Genomic DNA, 19,744 nt, shown 5'->3' with positions numbered 1-19,744 from the left:
CTATAGGTCTCCTTACACCTGGCCCACTATTTTACTCAGGTATATTAAATCTTCTCTTCTAACCGCTTCTCTTCATGAAATGAAATGCTCATCCCAGAAGATGTCTTCATCGTGATTAACAGGGCAGCATCGATTTACCGCAACATCCCGGATCTCTATTTACTTCTATTTATCACATACCAACCATGGACTGATAACGGGACTGTAACTCAGGTTCTATTTCACAACGTAGCACTAGTGATTACACCAAACAAAAACAAGAAATGGGTAATAGACTTGGAAATTTATTTTGGTCCAAACTGCATTTCGTCTAAATTTGGAATGATCAGGTGATGGAATTCCCAAGCTCCGAGCCGAAATGTAGCAGAAACTTAAACCAAACAAGTCGCACAACGTCTAATAGTGTTTGTTTTCATTTGTGATTCCAGGTTTACCTGAGGCGTCATAAAAAGAGACGATTGATGGGTGGAAAAAGATGACAGATGGTTAGGGGACAGTCACTAAATGTCTATTTTATTTTATTCACAACAACTGACAAGTGAGCAAGAGAGGGTGGGGGTGGGGAGAGTGAGGAAATGTTTTTGGCTGAACCGAATCTCGCCGTGCACAAGATAAGAAGATAAGGGTGGGACATTATTTCACTGATGACTAGAACAGACTCAAGCCAGCGATAAGTTAACGTGTAGAAAAAAGAGCAAAATGTGACGTTAACATGAATATACTATTTAATGCTGCACAAAGTTAAAATAAATTGCTGGAAGAATTCAGCAGGCGTAGATATATTCATAGCGCTCTACCCGGAGTGATTAAAATAGGTTAGTTACATTTTGCTGATGAAATAACTTTTTTATAGTGGAATTTGCAAGGAACTTTATTTATTATTATTTTTTTTTTTATTGTACAATATACTTTGACATTTTCATAGACTAGGGAATCGCTGTACAACGCCACTCCCATTGATTTCACATGCGCAGGGTTTTCTAGGATATGTTGCCCACTCAAATAGACATTTTTCAGTGAAACAATGAATGAAAAGTGCAGAGAATGTAGCATCCTGGCAGGTTCCATTCATTCCTTATACTGTTTCATATTTATTTTGTTTCTTACAGGATTATTTACTTAACTAAGAATTGTTGGGTGTTCAAAGTGGATTCAAAGGGAATTTCAAATTTTAGATCGAAATAGCTGACCTGGAGTCACATTAGAGAATTCAGTGATCTGAAGTGGTCCTGGTGCCTGGAATCTGTATTTGACACCACCTTCAGACCCAACATTTAAGTGTCAAAGTTCTGGGCTAGCTAATGTCAACTCTGTGCAGACACTTACTGACAGACATACACTCACTCACTGACAGACACACACACAGACATACACTGACAGTCAAACACTCACACACTCACTGACAGACACACACACAGACACTCACTGACATAATAACACACACACACAGGCAGACACTCACTGACACACAGACATACACAAGTTGTTGTTTTTTGAGGCCCATCCAGTCTCCCTACCTCCATGGGGTCCAGTGTGGGGCTGCTCCTACGTCCTCCAGCGTGCTGTTTAGTATAACAGGGCCAGAATGACGTCATATTCCGGCTCCCAGCATCACAAAGGGCACCTACCATCAAGGTGAGAAGGTGCCTGCTCTGCCATACTGGAGGACAACTTAGGGGGCACCACCTCCTGGGCACCCTGTCACAGTGCTCCTCTGGGCGCCTGGAGGATCGGCCCAGCGCTGTGGGTGGAGGGGAGGCGGTTCAAGGGCTGCTCGCCCAGCTCTGCTGCCCAAGACAGGGGAGCCCCCACCAGGAAATATCCTGGTGAGTGCCCCCAGCTGGCCAGCGCCGGCCCTGAGCAAGAACCATATATGCAAATTAAAGGGACTCTTATGAGGTCATCAGAAGACTGTTGACTGTGAAGGAGACGTTTACCAGTTTCCCTTGCACTTAGCATGGTGATGGCTAATCTTTGGCCTTGTTGCTGTTCACAACTACAAATTAACAGGATCACGTGAATAGTGAGTCCTATTTATGAAGAACAATTATGGGACAACGTTCTATAAGTGAAACTTTTGGAATGATCAAAGGTATGCATATTCCGGTGACACATTACGGACATTTGACGACTTCATGACCGAAAGGTTGATCATTCTTCCTGAGTTTAGAATGAAATACCTGAGGGTCATAACGAAGTCTTGATTTTTTTGACCCAATATTCAATTGTCCATTTGTTCTCCTGCAAATCAAACTCTGTGTCTGATGGAGACTGACGGTTTGTTCATGGTGGATCTGTTTTCCCTCCTGACACCCAGTGGGGTCACTTCTCCTGTCTTACCCCCATTTCTGTAATAAGGCTGCTGTTGTCCATCTTGCCTTGTAACGCAGAGTGTCAGGTACTGATTGTTAGTCCAGACAGCCTCTGGCTTCCCATCTCTATCTCTCTCTCTCTCGCTCATCCTAACGTTATTGATTTAATTAGGCCTGCTATCTGAGAATAGGTTGGTGTGTGGGTGGGTGCTGGGTTGGCGTAGTGGGTTAGGGGGGGCTGGAGGTTTCCAGAACACAGGCTCTAAAGACGTGACAAACGGTGGCTTTCAACTGCTACAAACAAGATTGAATGCAAACATTGTTACATAAGAAAGTGTGAACATAGATCTTGTGAAAATTGCACAATTCTACCATTAATGTATCGACAAAGAAGCTTAAAGGGCAACTTTATCCACTATCCGTGCCAGGCTGCAATTCGATAATAATCTCTTACTCTGGTTGATTGTTTTTTGCACTGAACTTCTATGCAGCCGTTACTATAATATTCATTACTTAACTATTCAGCTTTGCGTATTAAATAATGTGTAATGTAAACCTCTAAAACAAACCTTTATAGGCAGCTGTCTGACGTGTATTTAATGTAATCCTTTAACGTGTGAGCGAATTTGAATTAATGATAAACATGCTGATTCTATGCTAATAGTCCTTTTAGTGAGGCAAACGAACCACCTGCATTACCTTTTGGTTAAAGGACAGCACCCGCATGGAGATAGTGCTGGCAAATGAATATTTAATTTGAGATATTAGGCAGGTGTTTAGAGCTCTCTATGCCGGCCATAGCCCTGTCAGAGTTCTAGAGCATGTGTAGACAATTTGTGTTTCAGATTTCTGGTTTAAGGATTATATTTGAACTGCAGGGGCCATTCAGGTACTTCAATTTCCTTTTTTAATAAAAAGAGGAAAAGGCTCAAACTAAGTCACTAATAAAGTAAGTGGGGCTTGCCCTAAAGGGGTGGAGATCATACGTGTGGTGCCAGAACAGAAGTTAGATCAAATTGTAGTTTGTGGACAGAGCCAGCCTAGGAATCTTAGAAGCTGCAGGAAACCACACTTTCTGCGTCCTGGGTCCCAAGTAAAGTATAGATGGCGTACTGTCTGTCAAGATAGGTGGTGATACACGTAGTGTCTGTGAAACGTGAGGGCAGGTGTTGATACAAACAGTGTCTATGAAATGCCAGGACAGGTGGTGATACACATATTGTCTGTGATACGTCAAGACAGGTGGTGATGCACGCGGTGTCTGTGAAACGCCAGGACAGGTGGTGATACACGTACTGTCTGTGAAATGTCAAGACAGGTGGTGATACACGTAGTGTCTGTGAAATGCCAGGATAGGTGGTGATACATGTAGTGTCTGTCAAACGCAGGGACAGGTGGTGGTACACATACTGTTTGTGAAATGCCGGGACAGGTAGTGATACACGTAGTGTCTGTGAAACGCCAGGTCAATTGGTGATACATGTAGTGTCTGTGAAATGCCAGGACAAATGGTGATACATGTACTGTCTGTGAAACACGAGTACAGGTGGTGATACACGTAGTGTCTGTGAAACGCCCGGTCAAACGGTGATACACGTAGTGTCTGTGAAATGCCAGGACAAATGGTGATAAGGTAGTGGCTGTGAAATTCCAGGACAAATGGTGATACATGTACTGTCTGTGAAACGTCAGGACAGGTGGTGATACATGGAGTGTCTGTGAAACGTCAGGACAGGTGGTGATACACCCAGTCTCTGTGAAACGCCGGGACAGGTGGTGATACACGTACTGTCTCTGAAATGCCAGTACATGTGATACACGTACTGTCTGTGAAACGCTGGGACAGGTGGTGATACACGAACTGTCTGTGAAAGGCCAGGGCAGGTGGTGCAATACATACTGTCTGTGACACGCCAGGACCGTTATTATAGACTTTCAAGGAAGAAATGGGGGGGATCCACATGATCGTCAGGATCAGCAGGCTCCTCCAAATTCTGGTGTAATTTTAGGAGCTCAAAGCTGCAGAGCTAGGCCACCTAAACGTAAGCTGTCCAGGAACGTAGGTGGCCAATGTTCAGTTGTAGGTTGTTTGTCACTTACTAATGTAACTAATGATCAATCTAGAACCCAGTCTTCTTTTTTGGTGGAGATCTCTCTCTTATTTTTATATTGTGAGCAGCTTCTTTTTCTAGATGCAGTGAAACAGGACTGCGGATCTCATTCAGCTTTTTCCAAGATATTAAAGTCCTTTGAAATTCAAATTAGAGATAAGATGTGTATATGTAATGGATTTATACAAATATTTGTAAGTCTCATTCTCCTTATTTTGTCCTGATTAGGTGGCTTGCTGCTATAGTTTGGGGTTACATGAAAGTATATTTTAGACGTTTAATGCAATCTTAGTTATTACATTTTTTGTGCCTCATAACTCATGTCAAATTACTATCGCTCTGAAATTTGGAGCAACATTTAATGCCTTATTTACTGTGAACTCCTTCTAAAAATAAAAAAAAGAGAAAAAAGAAATGATATCCTTCAAATTAACAAGCCGAAGAAACATTCAAAATAAGGACAGGGTATTTTGATATTTTGCCGCTATTATTGTGGTGTCTGCAGCTAAATATTCTGATCTGTTTTTGCATAATTACCTAAATCAGCCTTCAAGAGCTATGATATCTCTTTTTTAAAAGTCACAATAATAGATTATTATTATTATTATTATATTATTATTATTATATTATTTATAGTGCGCCGTCAAATTCCGCAGCGCTTTACAATGGGTGGACGAACAGACATGTAGTTGTAACCAGACAAGTTGGACACACAGGAACAGAGGGGTTGAGGGCCCTGCTCAATGAGCTTACATGCTAGAGGGAGTGGGGTAAAATGACACAAAATGTAAGGATAGTATCAGACTAGTGACAGTTGCAGAAGAGGAATCAGTTGGGAGCTATTAACAGTTTTGCTGATACGCTTTTATGAGGAAGTGGGTTTTTAATGATTTTTTGAAGGAGTGGAGACTGGGTGAGCATCTAACGGAGGAGGGAAGCGAGTTCCACAGGAACGGTGCAGCCCTCGAGAAGTCTTGAAGGCGAGCATCAGAGGTGGGAGTACGGACAGAAGATAGACGTAAGTCTTCAGCAGATCGTAAGGGCCTAGACGGGACATACTTGTGTATAAGGGAGGATAGATAGGTGGGAGCAGCATTATGTAGACATTTGAAAGCAAGAACCAGAATTTTAAATTGAGCTCTATATTTTATAGGAAGCCAATGTAGGGACTGACAGAAGGGTGAGGCATGGGAGGTGCGGGCGGACAGGAAGATGAGCCTCGCCGCCGCATTCATTATGGACTGTAACGGCGCAAGTTGGGAGCACGTAAGACCACTGAGAAGCGGATTACAGTAGTCAAGGCGAGAAAGTACAGTGGAATGGACCAACACCTTAGTCGCATCTGGCGTTAAGTAGGGGCGGATGCGCGCAATGTTTTTGAGATGGAAATGACAGGATTTGGCGATAGATTGAACATGAGACTTGAAGGATAGGTCGCAGTCAAAGAGAACACCTAGGCAGCGAGCATTGTTTAAAATATGATTTACAACCAGGTATATCATTTAGATCACTTAACATCCTTTTGATTAAGCAAAACGTAGCACAATTCAGGAAAAAAAATTCTGTCTTTCTGTGGGGGCTGTCTCTCAAGTTACCCTATTTAGGAGGGACAGTCCCTATTTTGGTAGGTAAGGAATATGAATCAAGAAAAAAGCATCTTGGATTCATAGTCAAGCTAAGGTTAGTATGGGAGTTGAGCATTTCTTCTAACCTTTGATTACCAACTGCTTCCCGTTTTACCTACTCTGACCCCATGAATGGTTACTCTCTGCACACCTTCATTCATTGTAGGATTGTGATTACATAATTTGGAAGGAATTCGTTGATAAGAGCCCTCTGAGCGCCCTACACAGTCTGTGCTGGACTCTGAGGACCATGGCCTGTGGTAGAATAATGTCAGCCATTTCAGGTCACGTGCAGGAAAGCTGACTTACAGCTTGACACTTCTCCTTGCTCAGCCACATTGGCTCAAAATAGACATCCCAACACTCAGTTTGTGCCATGAAGAACTCACTGATTGGTCGGAATGGAAATCCTCATGTTGATACAGTACAGTAAAATGAGTTAATGACTAAATGTTGCTGCTTCCAGTAATCTGTACCCTACTTGGGGGACAGGGGTACCACATAATGCTACTGCCTTTGAGAGTGCAGATTAAGTCCTTGATCTTTGATAAATGTCATGGTAAAACAATATGGTTTAACAAACATCTCATGACTAGTGAGTTTTCTAGTATTATTTTAATATTTCCTCCATTGTTTTAAGAAACTGGGTGCTGGTTTGGAGATATTAGGAGACAGAATGATTGCTTAACCCCTTAAGGACCAAACTTCTGGAATAAAAGGGAATCATGACATGTCACACATGTCATGTGTCCTTAAGGGGTTAAAGTAGTCATGGTTGAAGAATCTATAGACGTGGAGGAAGTTACATCTTACATCTGTAAAATAATTGTGCCTACATGAACCCTCACTGCGAAGGCTAAAGAATCCTCAAATAAATTTTGATTTGCGCAAAAAGTGGCACGATGAATGTTTTGACACTATTTCTGCCGGCCAGATCTGTGCTTCTGGGCAGCAAAGAAAACTGTAATTAGCGTAGCTCTTCCCAGTAATAAAATAATTGCATGTAGGGCTTTTTAAAAGTAGTGGCATGGCTGCCAGATTTCTGTGCGTGCAATCAAAAAATAAAAAATCATTAAAAAATGATATTCCAAATCGGTAAAACCTGGAACTGCCTCTTTATATTCCCACTAATGACGGTGTGACGCAGTTAAAGATATATAGCGCTCCTTGCCTTCGTAGTGCCATAGGTTGTGCAAGCTGCAGTAATTCTCAATTTCTTTCGCTGCGCCTTTTATAAATCAGGACAGGAGAAATAATGAGACAGATGGGAGGTGAGAAGACTTTTATTAGGATTTTTTTTTTTTCTGCTTTGGCGAGAACGTAATTCAGCTTTAAGGCAGCATTGAGAACATAAATGATTTATTTTCTGAAACTTGTTGTAGGACAGGAGCCGTGGGAATTTATGTATGGTTTGCAAAGTTAGTCTCTGCTAAAAAATAATGGTAGAGTTTGGAAGGATTTAATGGGATGAACGTGTGTTTTTGGTTTTCTTCCCTAAATATAATTTATTTTTATTATCCAAGTCAGTGGCACTCATCGTATTGACCTCAGAAACCCATAAAATGCTGAGCAGACCACATTGAGAAATTAAGCCTAGATTTAAAAAGAATTTGCGAAGTTGGTGTGTTAACTAACTGAGCTCTCACTGACTAGTTATAGCCATAAGTTAAAATGCAAGAACAATACAAATGTAATAAATTAAATAATAGTAATAAAATAATTCAGCCCTTGAAAGTAAGTGAAGCATATCCTTTTGGTTTAAAGATCCAGTCCAAAAACTAATTAAAAATAAAACCAGCCTTATCTCAGTAGGTTTGCCAGAAGGACAATTTACTACAAATTGCCGATAAGTTTCAGGAGCAAGTAATCCAGATTGCTCTTGTTTTAGTGAATCATGTGAGGTGACAGATAGATAAAATCTCCAGTTAGTATAAAATAAAAAAAATCCTACAGAACAAAAAAAATAAAATAAAAAAATGTGTAGATTCCGAATTTCTCATTTAGCAGAATCCCTGCAGAGCCTCTCTGTAAGCGTCCCCAGAGCCGCAAAAGGACTGCGAAATGGACGTATTCATTTGAATCTGTCTAAAAAGGTTAAACAGTAGCAGTCTGTTATCTCTCCATTCTTGCCCCAGAGTGTTCACACAACAGATTGTCTTGTCCGATGATTTAAAGCTGGAAGGTTTCGCAGTGACATAGGGAAAAGAGAGGGTTCCGCGGATTAAAAAAAAAAAAAAAAAAAATACAAAAATATATATAAAAAAAAAAGTCCTTTTTTCGAAACAGCTGAAGCGACAGCAGTTCCATTAACATCAACATATGTTTGGAAAACTCGAAGCTGAAGTAGAAACCAAGCACAGATAGTGGGGAAAAGCGAATGCTAATCACATTCAAGCCACTGGGATATACCCTGTCTATTTACAGCATAATAACGATCGAGGTGGGGAGAACGTAGACCCCCTAACTCCCACCCCCCACCCCTGATGTTCTCCCTGGTGTAAAAAATCTGAAAACAGCCATAATTACCAGCATTTAACTCTAGGCATGTAAAATCTATTTTTCTAACAGAATGTGAACATAATTGCTCAGAATAAAAACCTCGTGTATTAGGAGCTGTGATACGACCTGATGTGTATTTTTTTTCCTTTCCCTGGAGGATGACTCCCCCCCCCCCTCTTTATGTATCGAAATTGCCTCTTCTCTCTATCACATTCCCTTTGCTATTATTTAAGATTCCCCTTTTTTTCTGCACTGAAGCCAACAGATTCCTCTCCTTGTTTTTTTTTCCAGCTTGCTGAGCCTGAGGTCCTTCTCACATCCTCTGCTGTCCGAGGACATCTGTGGGTATGTATCTCTCATTAGCCCTCTCTTTGTGGCTGTCGCCTGCGGTTGTGCTCTCTCTTTCTCTCTGTCTCTCTCGCACATCCTGGAAGTTGAGCTGTTTAATATTTCACCTCTAAATGGTTAGCTCTAGCTGGGAGAGATGCTGTAAGACACTAGATGCATGCTTTAAGCCATTGCTTACTGTCAAGAAACCTTGATTCTCTGTCTTTTTCAACCAAGTTCCACCGATAACTGTTTTCCAGCCAGGTACCCCTAGAATCATCCATCGATCCTCATATATCCACCGCTCAATAAGTCCTCCAATGTACTGCGTATTAATCTCTTAAATCGCTAGTGCCCCCTGATAGACTTACCCATATCCCATGGGGTACATTGGTTTGAAAAACTAAGAAAAAAAAAACTTTTCCATTTGCCCTTATTAAATATGAATGTATATCATGTGTTTTATTTATTGTTTGTAATTCACTTTTTTATGCTTTACATGTTATTGCACAGCCTTGGGATTGCAGATAGAGTATAAAGACACAAGGCATCGTGTATATTTTTTATATCATTTATTTATTATGTTTATTTCCCTTAAATCAGTCATTGGAACATTTAGTTATGTATCCTTGTAACGTGGGATTGTGTGAGCGCAATGTGTGTTTTCTGTATAATTTTGTGATATATAGTATTTGATTTAAGGATATTATAGTTTGTTTTTTGTGGGGTTTTTGACACTGGATTTTGCATACTTACATTTTAAGGTTTCAGTAGTTTCATCCCTAAGTCTTTAAGGGAGCTGCTATCACACCATTAAGGCTACTTGAGGATTTCACAGAGAAATTGTATTTACTCAGCCGGAAGTATTTGAAACGCTGGATATATTGGGTTCTGTAATATAGCCCAAGGCTGGCTGGGCATTATGTGACATGTCATTCACAAATAGCCAGGGGGGGTCAAACTGATCTCCAGTAGAATCTATCTAGACTCTAAAACTCTGGCAGATCAGTGCCATTAACTACTGACTTTATAAAGATACCCGTATGTCGCAAAAAAAGGCAACCACAATGTATCCTCGGAAATCGGACAACTCTTTATTTATATGTAACACGACGAGTGGCCAATCAGAATGCAGCAGGGTAGGGAATGTATTTTCCTGAATGGACATATTTTCATGGGCTCTGAATGGGCAGAATCTCAGGGTTTCTTAATCAATGGACAGATTCTCAGGGTGAATAAACGGATTCTCAAGGTGAATGGACAGATTCTCAGGGTTACTTAATCAATGGATGGATTCTCAGAGTGAATGGACAGATTCTCAGGGTGAGTGGACAGATTCTCAGGGTGAGTGGACAGATTCTCAGGGTGAGTGGACAGATTCTCAGGGTGAGTGGACAGATTCTTTGGGTGAATAAACGGATTCTCAAGGTGAATGGGCAGATTCTCAAGGTGAATGGGCAGATTCTCAAGGTGAATGGACAGATTCGCAGGGTGAATGGGCAGATTCTCAGGATGAATGGATGGATTCTCGGGGTGAATATACGGATTCTCAGGCTAAATGGATGGATTCTCAGGGTGAATGGACAGATTAAGAAGTGTCTCTGGAGCAATGGGCAGGTTCTCATGGTCTTAGAATGAATTGGTAGATACCTAGGGTCTGGTTGTGAGTACACAGATTCTGGATCCCATCGTCACATTGACTATTTATCTGGGTCTCCTGGTGGTCAGTAACAGGGTGAATGGACAGAATCTGTGGATGGAGAAGATTGTGAGAGTCGTACATTCCTGAGTTTACTTTAACTGTATTAATTTGTATTTACTTAGAAGATATTGTTTTACATTACCATATATCTTGTTTTAGTTTCTCTTTTTGTCTATATTAAAGGGACACTATAGGCACCCGGACCTTTTATGGAAACTGCAATATTTCCATTGAATGGTTAAGACCGCCTCTAGAGAGCTTCCTGGAGTTTCACTGGGATTGACTCTGTGAAATGACACTGGACGTCATCATACAAGCCCAGCGTGTTGAACTCCCCCCTAGGATAGCATTGATTCAATCATTTTAGTGCATAGAGACAGTATAGTGTTAGGAATGCAGTTTTGTATAAAGTGTTCCTGTATGTCCCTGCATGTAATCATCACATTCCCTACAATAGATGTTCAGTGTTGACGTTATACTGATTGATATATATTGTATTGTTCTCTTGTTTTGATTTTTATTAACGTGTTGTGTTTATAGTTCTTCAACCTTCTGTTCTGAGAAAGTAATATCATGGGCTGAAATCCATGCTTGATTTATGGTGCCTCGATTAAAGCAAATTGAATCTAACTTCTGACTAGTTGAATTGTAATACCGGACCCTATGTTTCCCTTGACAATGAACGAATCTCATTAGGTGGCCTATGGCAATATAAACAAATCAATGAGATTCTTCCTCTATAGAAAAACAAACAAACCAGGAACTGAACATTAATAACCATTTCTATTCAGTATAAAAAATAAATAATGTGTTGCTAACTTGTTCCCATTTTAGATTACCTGGAAGGTTACGGAGAACTATCTAACATTATTAGTTACTGGCCATCTGTCCATTAGGACTCTCTGTTGGATTTAACGAGTAATAAAACTCTTTGAATGCATTATTTGTGCAGAATATTTTCATTCATTAGAAATTAAGTAAAAACGAATTATTTAGGTTTTTTTTTAACTTGTGTGTTTATTAAAGTGGATCTGTCACAAGTGACATCTGCGGTTACTTACCTGAGTTTGTCCTTAGTGGCCACCTCCATCTTCTTCCTGGGGGTCTTCTGTGGTTCCTGGTGCATAATTTTGCAGGAGATATTTCAGTGCTAAACTATCACGCAAACGAGAACACGGAGGAGACGGAGAATCTCGTGGGATAACGTCTTGAGATGAGCGAGACGATGCCTGAATCGTCACTTGTGACAGCTGCTATGTTTGGACAAAAGTTGACATGGGGTATCTGTCTTTTGTCAACCTTGGGTTTTACCATAACCATTACCATAGTCCCTACTTTGTACTATGGTATCTTTAGATTGCGTTGGGATTTCTATGACAATCCAACTGATTCGGAAGTGCCAAAGCTGCTTTATGTTTGTGACCTTTGTCCGCTTCGTCTCTTCTACCAACTACAGCTTGATTTACAGTTTCTTGACTTTTTGCTTCGGTAAAAGTTTGATGGTTTTATACGGGAGATGACTTTTCTGTAACGTAAGGAAAGAAAGGATTCTGATTACTATAGTTTCTAGAAGAAAACATTTTACTATGTGTTTTCTCAGTTTGGCAAAAGAGACATTTTCTAAACTCATCCAATTAGTAAGGAAAATTAGATTCAGCAGGTTTAATGAACGCTTATCTCTGTTGATCTATAAACTATTTCCCAACAATTTAGGCAATAAAGTTTAAGAGGACAATTTTACCAAGTAAAAGCATCTATTAAACTAAATTGAATGAATGTTGTCTAATGTCATTGAATGGATCGTGATGTGACATTTACCTTTTCCTTATATGCTGGCTTCAGAACTACTACAGCCCATTGTAGTCATGATGCTTGAAGTACCCTGGCACCATCCCCAGTAATAGAGGTTTCCGTTTTGTAATGGTTTGCCCTCTTAGGTCCCGCCAGGCACCGAGCCTCCTCTGAAGCTTGGCGACGCCGTCCGTCTTCTGCAGAGCTGCAGAAGCTAAATGCCAATCCCACCAGCCATTCATTGGCTCAGAGCGCAGTTGAGCTTTGTCAGCCGATGAATTAACTTCTGTGCAAAGAATATACACAAAACTGACATCAGCCAGACAAGAATTTTCAGTCCCAGAGCTGGAGTTACACCTCCGACAGTAATCTAAAAAACCTCTGTCCATACAGACTCCAAACACCATGACTACTTTAGAACACGTGGATTTACCCTAGTAAAACATCATCAATAGACCTTAAAATAGTTATGAGAATTATATCAAACGATTAAACCATTAATAGCACATTCTGCTAACATTCGTTGTAAGTTTGTCCTGAGAGAAAAAGAAAATATGTATGTGTAACATCGCCTCTTTCAGTTTTTCCGGGGTTGATTCATTCTAAACAATAGTCACATGACTCAAGAAAAAATAAACAAAAAAACAATAATTTAATTTAATGAGTGGAAGGTTTGGTTGACGTAAACAAAGAAAGATATTTGAAACTTCTCGATATTGTTTCGATGTGTTTGAAACTATCAATGCCGTGATAAAAGGGCAGATATGCAAGGACACATTTGAAGTTTTGTCTACGTGGCACAGTGCTTCGGCTTGTTATTGCAAGAGGGCTCAGATTTTAATTTGACACTTGAGCTTTATTGATGTTGAAAGGGGAGAAGAATACAGAAATCAGGTGGGGGTGGGGATGAGGGGGTAAGAGGGGTATGTTCACACCCTGGTATATTATAAACATGTCAAGTTCACAAGGAGCTCCGTCAAGATTGCATCACAGAGAATGTTTATATTATATATGTAAGGGTAATCAGAATTCTATGTACCACACCACCGTAAATCACAATTCTCTCTCCTATCTCTCTGCCTCACCCATCAGCATCTCTTTTAAACCTCCGCTAGCATTTTCACCTGATCTCCATGCACTCCGCAATGACCATGTGTCTTCATTGGTGTGTATATGGTAGTGTACTTGGCCTCACATATGTTGTTAATATCGACTGATTTAAGCACCATAACCACATTGGGCTGGTTTAGGCATTTCCACTCTCTCTAAATGTTGTTGCTTTGTTAATATTAGGTGTAGAATCAATTTTAGATATGTTTTGGGGTGTTGCAATTGAAACTCCAATACCACATATGTTAAAGTTATAAAAGATAATGGAACTTTGTGATGGATGGCCTCCCAGCATGTGAATCATGGACCCTTCCTCTTGACCACCTCTCCAACTCGTGGAAGAAGCCGTGGGATATATTTTGTGTAATCTCAGAGGTACCATCTATATAGTGTTTTCCTACGTCGTTCCACTAATGATGAAGATTGTATCATGCCCTTAGGTACTGCAAGTATTTTTGCCCATTGTGTCGATGAAATGTCAAAGCGTAAATCAGATTCAGATTAAGTCCTGATCTATGTGTCCTCGTAAAAACTTTTTTTCCGTAATAATATCGAAAGGTAAATTAAGGCAAACTACATGGTTGTAGATGGCAATCAGTCGTTATCCAATTGTTGTAACTCAAGAAATCCCAGGCATTTCAAGGTCTCTAGCAATAGATAATAACTGCATTTAACCCCTTCCCTGCCAGAGAGGAATTTCCCCTAACTGACATTTAACCTCTTTCTTGCCAAAGTTTAGAACCACTGAGATTGAATCGGTTAAGAGCACCGCCTGCCCTATACTCTCTTCCCTGCCAGTATAGGACAATACATTGTAACTGACACATTCCTTATAGCAGGTCGGCAATTAAGAACATTAACTCTTTTCCTTCCATGAATGCAGACTCCATGACCCTTTCCTTACTGTAAGTTTTCATTTCTGATAAGTGTAAAGTGCACTGTTATTACAGCTAATATAGGAGTCTACAACTGCCCCATGTATACAGTTACTTTGATATCTGATATTTTCCATGAATGTTCTAGCTGCCCCCTTGAGCGTTCGGGGTCAGCATGCGCGGTATTGTGCAAGCCATATCATAATATTCTGAGATGGGTGAGCGGGCGGCGGGCACAGGTGTTTGGATATTACGTAATTGGAGAATAGTAAGAATAGAAAAGTGACTGCGATAGCTGCTCCCCGTGTCACAATGAGATCAAATCTGTTGTCATCTGAGACAGATCCTTTTGTTGTGTATTTGCTAAAAAAAATTGTGTGGGCTGCATTACACAGGGAGGACAAAAGACCACTGAAAATATGGTTCACAGAACATAAAAGCAGCATTGAACGCGGATTCCATAGCAACATTGTTTCAAGACTCTTCTGTGAAGTTTGCAACGAAGGCACCAGTACATCATTAATTAACAATTTGCTTGAACATGCAAGATTGTTTCAAGGTGTTTCTCACAATAGAGACACCAATGCGCTGTCCATTCACCTTTTCATATTCAGCAGCGTGGATATGCTAATCATACAGCCCAACAGTCCCAGAGATTGCTGGACAGTCCTGATTTTTGCATTCCTGTCCAGTCTTCCCTGGGCTTATCAGCACATATGTAAACTGAAAGATATTGTCAGTCAACCACCTAGTTACTAAATTAAAGGATCACTATAGTGTCAGGAAAACAAAGGGAAAACCCCGTCTGACGTCAGTGGAGCCGAATGCGCATGCGCGGCAAGTGCTGTGCGCGCATTCAAAGTGTCCATAGGAAAGCATTTCTCAATGCTTTTCTCAATGCTTTCCTATGGACGCTCTGCATGATGGAGGCATAATATGCCATCAGCGTTGCAGATGCGCCTCTAGTGGCTGTCAGGAAGACACTAGAGGCTGGCTTAACCCCAGATGTAAACATAGCAGTTTCTCTGGAACTGCTATATTGTCATCTGAAGGGATAAAACCTGAGGGACCTGGCACCCAGACCACTTCATTGAGCTGAAGTGGTCTGGGTTACTATAGTGTCCCTTTAAGGTCTCCACTTTTCACCATGTATTGAATTTTGTCAACTACATTTGCATATTATGTAGGTTTTAGCCATTAAACCAAAATGGTAGAGAACTGGCAAGGTAACAGCAAATTTTAGCCCCAAATTGCCGACCTGGAAACCTTTTTATCACAATTTTCCACTGTGACTATTTTGATCTAAATGTCCAATTCTCCAATTTCCCAGTCTAGTGAAAGGCTTACTCCAGTCACCATCACCACTTCAGTCTGTACATACATAGATTAACTGCAGGTAAGCAAAAGCCGGAAGCCTCTGAGACCGGTGGGGACCCAGGTAAGAGGCAAACCATTGCTAAACAGTTTGCTCCATTATTGGAGAAACGGCAACAGTACTCCCGGCATTATAACCACTACAGGGGGCTGTCCTGGTTAAAATGCTTTGAGTAACCCTTTAATGAACAGAACCTTGAAAAGTTTGCTGCTAAAATAAAATAAAATGTATCCCTTTATGTCAGAGATAACTAGGAAAGTTCCACTTGTGAGGATGGGTCCAAGAAATTGGAACCGCCTCACTGGTGGAAGAACACCTTAGTGGACACTCCAGGGGTGTCCTGGGGCTTAACCCCTATAGGTAAAGAATGAAAAAAGTACTCAAAAAGCTGGAGTGATCCAGACTGGCTGAGTATAGTACTGGAAAGAAAATAAATAAATAACCATAGAATATGGGTACAGTGTAATCTGAACTGAATTGATAAGTAGATCTGTGTAACGAAATATAGTGAAACCTTGCCTTAATGGCTCACCTCCATATAGATCCAGTAAAAACTTAATACCTATTCTCTCAAAGAATCACCACTGGCTACTAACTTTATTGGGCAATTAAACATGGTCAAGTCCAGTGGCTAGAGCGTTATGAATAGGTGAATGTCAGACAGCTGACATAGGTATCTGGAATAAGGTCACTAAAAAAGTCTGAATATGGTGAACGCCGAATGGCTATTGATTAACGCTAGTATACATAAGGCCTACGATAATGCGGCTGCAGACGACTGGTTAAATCAGAGGCCAAGATCGGCATTAGGGGTAGCATGCAGTCACTTCACTGTAGAATGAACGTCTAGCATCTAGGTATTCATATTCCCCTAGAAGTTATTGCTAGGTAACTGTAACTCTACACTTGTAGTGGTTACAATAACTACAGGGATGTGTACAGCATGCTTATCAGTATACCCCAATGACACCTAGAGGAAAAATCCTCTATAGACCAAAAGCAAAGTAGTGACCCAAACAGAAGGAGGTGAAAAAAATAGTAGATAAAGGTTAGAGTGACTCTATGTGCAGAACCATACTTAGAATGTTGGTTACCTGCACATAGTGATAGATAGCCCTAGTGAGAAAAATGTGAAGGAAAATGAGCCCATAGAGGGGCTACTTATCAATTCAGTTCAGATTACACTGTACCCATATTCTATGGTTATTTATTTATTTTCTTTCCAGTACTATACTCAGCCAGTCTGGATCACTCCAGCTTTTTGAGTACTTTTTTCATTCTATCCCTTTATGGCGTCTTTAGTTACCAGTTCAATCTATTGTTTAAATAATAAACGCCCGGGTTTCATTCATCCAAGACGTTTGATACATTAATTATAGATCAAGATGTGAATCCGTTAATATTTTTATATTTCTTTACCTGTAACATGCATCTGTGTCGATTTTTTACCATGAAACGGCTTATTTCATGTTGTCATTACGAGAAATATTAAAACTGTCACCTGGTGTAATGAATCAATAAATAATATTTAATAACTTTATTTTATAGATATGTGAATTCTACCGCCGTGTGCTTTCGTACATGCCAGTCTTCTAAGTCATAAATGAATTATTTTTGTTACCAATAGATGTCAGAGTTTTTTTTGTAGCCCTTTATAGAAGTTGCGGCAGAGCGGTTGATCTGTCATGTTCGTACTAGTTGTGCGACTGTCAAATCAAGCTTAATTTATATATTTCTGTGCCCATGTTAAATGAAGTATTAGCTTTGCAAAATAACCCGCTAGATGCCACAATTTTACTAAAAGCTTTCCGGTTTAAATTACCGTCAATCTGAGAGTCACCATGACCGACTAGTGCAGCCGCATTCACATTGGATTAAAATGAACTGCAGGAAAGATGGCTTATAAAATACATTTGTTGTGAAACTTAGGAAATGTCTATTTCAGGCACTAGTGGGGTTATAAAAAGTCCAACTGGGTTATTTTGTGGCTGAATTTGTGCAATCTCTTTGAGCTGACTGCAACTCGGTGTTTTGACCCCTCAGTCAAAGTGGGACAAGGGGTATCGTCACCTGTGTGGGCGATTTTTCTTTTCTTTTTCTTTTTTGTTGTGTTGTTGGTGTGGCTAAATTAACCACATCCCATCTGACGCCCCTTTTAATATCTGTTCTTTCAATATATTTCACCCCTTTCCTACAAAAGGCTGGCTGAGTTTGATTGGAATTGCAGTCCAAATCATCTGGAAACTCTATGTGGCCGCATGTGTATATGTACATACATCCCAGCATTGAAACAGCAACGCTACTTACAAGCACACCCCTACAATCAAACGCAAACACTACATGCAAACATATCCCTGTATGAAAACACAACAATTATATACAAACACCGCTTCATAAAAACATCAACACTGCACACAAAGCACACCCCTTTATTCAAATGTAAACACTACACCCGTACAAGCACACACACACACTATACATTCAAACACACAAACGCTACTCACAAATAACATGCCTGCAAGGATGTGCGTATGGTAAATACCCAACTGACATAGCATTGGGGAAGTTCTACAAACGGAGATCTACTTTGTGGCTACCCTTGGGCTAGAGAGGACCCAAACAAATTCTCACGCCAGGGCCATATCTCCACTTATTCTATAGTGCTTTGCACCAATGGCAGCACTAGTTAGTATTGGCAGAACCGTCCTGAATATGTTTCACACTGCACAATCACGTCAAATGATACTTTACAGGATATTCCTTGGTGTCCATGATGGCTGGACCCCACAGAACCAATCAGGAACAACGGAAAGGGAGACCCAAAATCATGACTGTGCTATGGGTTCTGAGACAGCTGGAGCAGTATGGGATGCAGGACTGCAAAATAATTCTTTATTTAAATACACCTGCCACATATATATTTTTCAGGCGATAGACGCACAAAAAAAGCGTGTGTGTTTTTTTTTTTTACGGACCATGGGTTAGAGATACCTTTTCTTTTCTTTTTGCTATTCTGTTTAAGGGTAGCGCTGTGGATTGATAATGTGTATTGGTTTCCGTGGCATTCTGTAGCTGTTTTTCATGTAAAGTACTGACACAGTTTGATTACATGTAGAGATGAATCCCATTTCCGTTTTTGGATTAATATCAGGGTTCCTCTGGTCAGGTCGCACCTGGCATCTCACTGACGAGGCCCCGGTTTAATTGATGCGGATTCCTTAATCAGGACTAGTCCAGACTCTTGTTGCTATAGGAACACGTTGTTTGCTCTGCTATGTTGATACAATCTGTACCATATTTTATTTCATATTATTCTGGGCAAAGTGTTAGTGCAAACAAATTGTATCTTGAGAAATGCATATTGTGTACAGTACCCTTAATGTAAGCCCATAACACACACAGAATAGTACATGCATGTACACACACACAGTATGACAAAAGGGACACTCTCTCCCTTTATCTTACATTTCAATGTAGTTGATTATTTTATTGGGTATTTTAATGTTTGTTTGTAAGTGAAAAGATGTATATGACCTCATATCTCAGTGTCCTGTTTTAGTACACAATGGAGGTCTATGACATCATACTCCAACGTTCTGCTTTGCCACACAGTGACATCATTTCCCAGCTCTCTGTTTTAGCACACAGTGGATGTCGTGCCTGTGGCATCATCATATCTCAGCTTTGTGCTGTGGGACTCTATACAGATCTGTGACATCACACCATATCCTGGTTTTCTGCTTTAGCACATAATGAATAATTTGTGATGTCACATCTGAGCTTTTTTCTTAGCACACAGTAGTTCTGACATCTTATCCCGGCTCTCTTCTTTTGCACAGAATTAAGATCAGTGACATCATAACTACATTCTGCTCAGAGTGCAATAAAGATCTGTAACACAGTATGCTGACAGGTTACCTCAGCACAGATATCTGTGACATCATACCCTAGCAGTCTGCTTCAGCACATGACACCAGTCTGTGACAACATGTCTGTATTTCTCCCATATGAATGTAT

At 40.4% G+C, this 19,744-nt stretch overlaps 1 protein-coding gene across 1 annotated transcript in view; it reads left to right on the top strand.

The window, feature by feature from the left end:
- The window catches only part of RBFOX3 (RNA binding fox-1 homolog 3), a 655,525-nt gene that overhangs the window by 278,704 nt on the left and 357,077 nt on the right, over positions 1–19,744 (top strand). Inside the window, exon 3 of the mRNA XM_063456257.1 lies at positions 8,839–8,892. The gene's annotated coding sequence lies outside the window, so the exon portion shown is untranslated. The remainder of the gene's footprint in view (positions 1–8,838; positions 8,893–19,744) is intronic.

Source organism: Pelobates fuscus, chromosome 5, assembly GCF_036172605.1.
Source record: "Pelobates fuscus isolate aPelFus1 chromosome 5, aPelFus1.pri, whole genome shotgun sequence".
In the NCBI taxonomy this organism is placed as follows: Eukaryota; Metazoa; Chordata; class Amphibia; order Anura; family Pelobatidae; genus Pelobates; species Pelobates fuscus.
The sequence above is the reverse complement of the archived record's forward strand: the minus strand, read 5'-3'. Positions and strand labels throughout refer to the sequence as shown.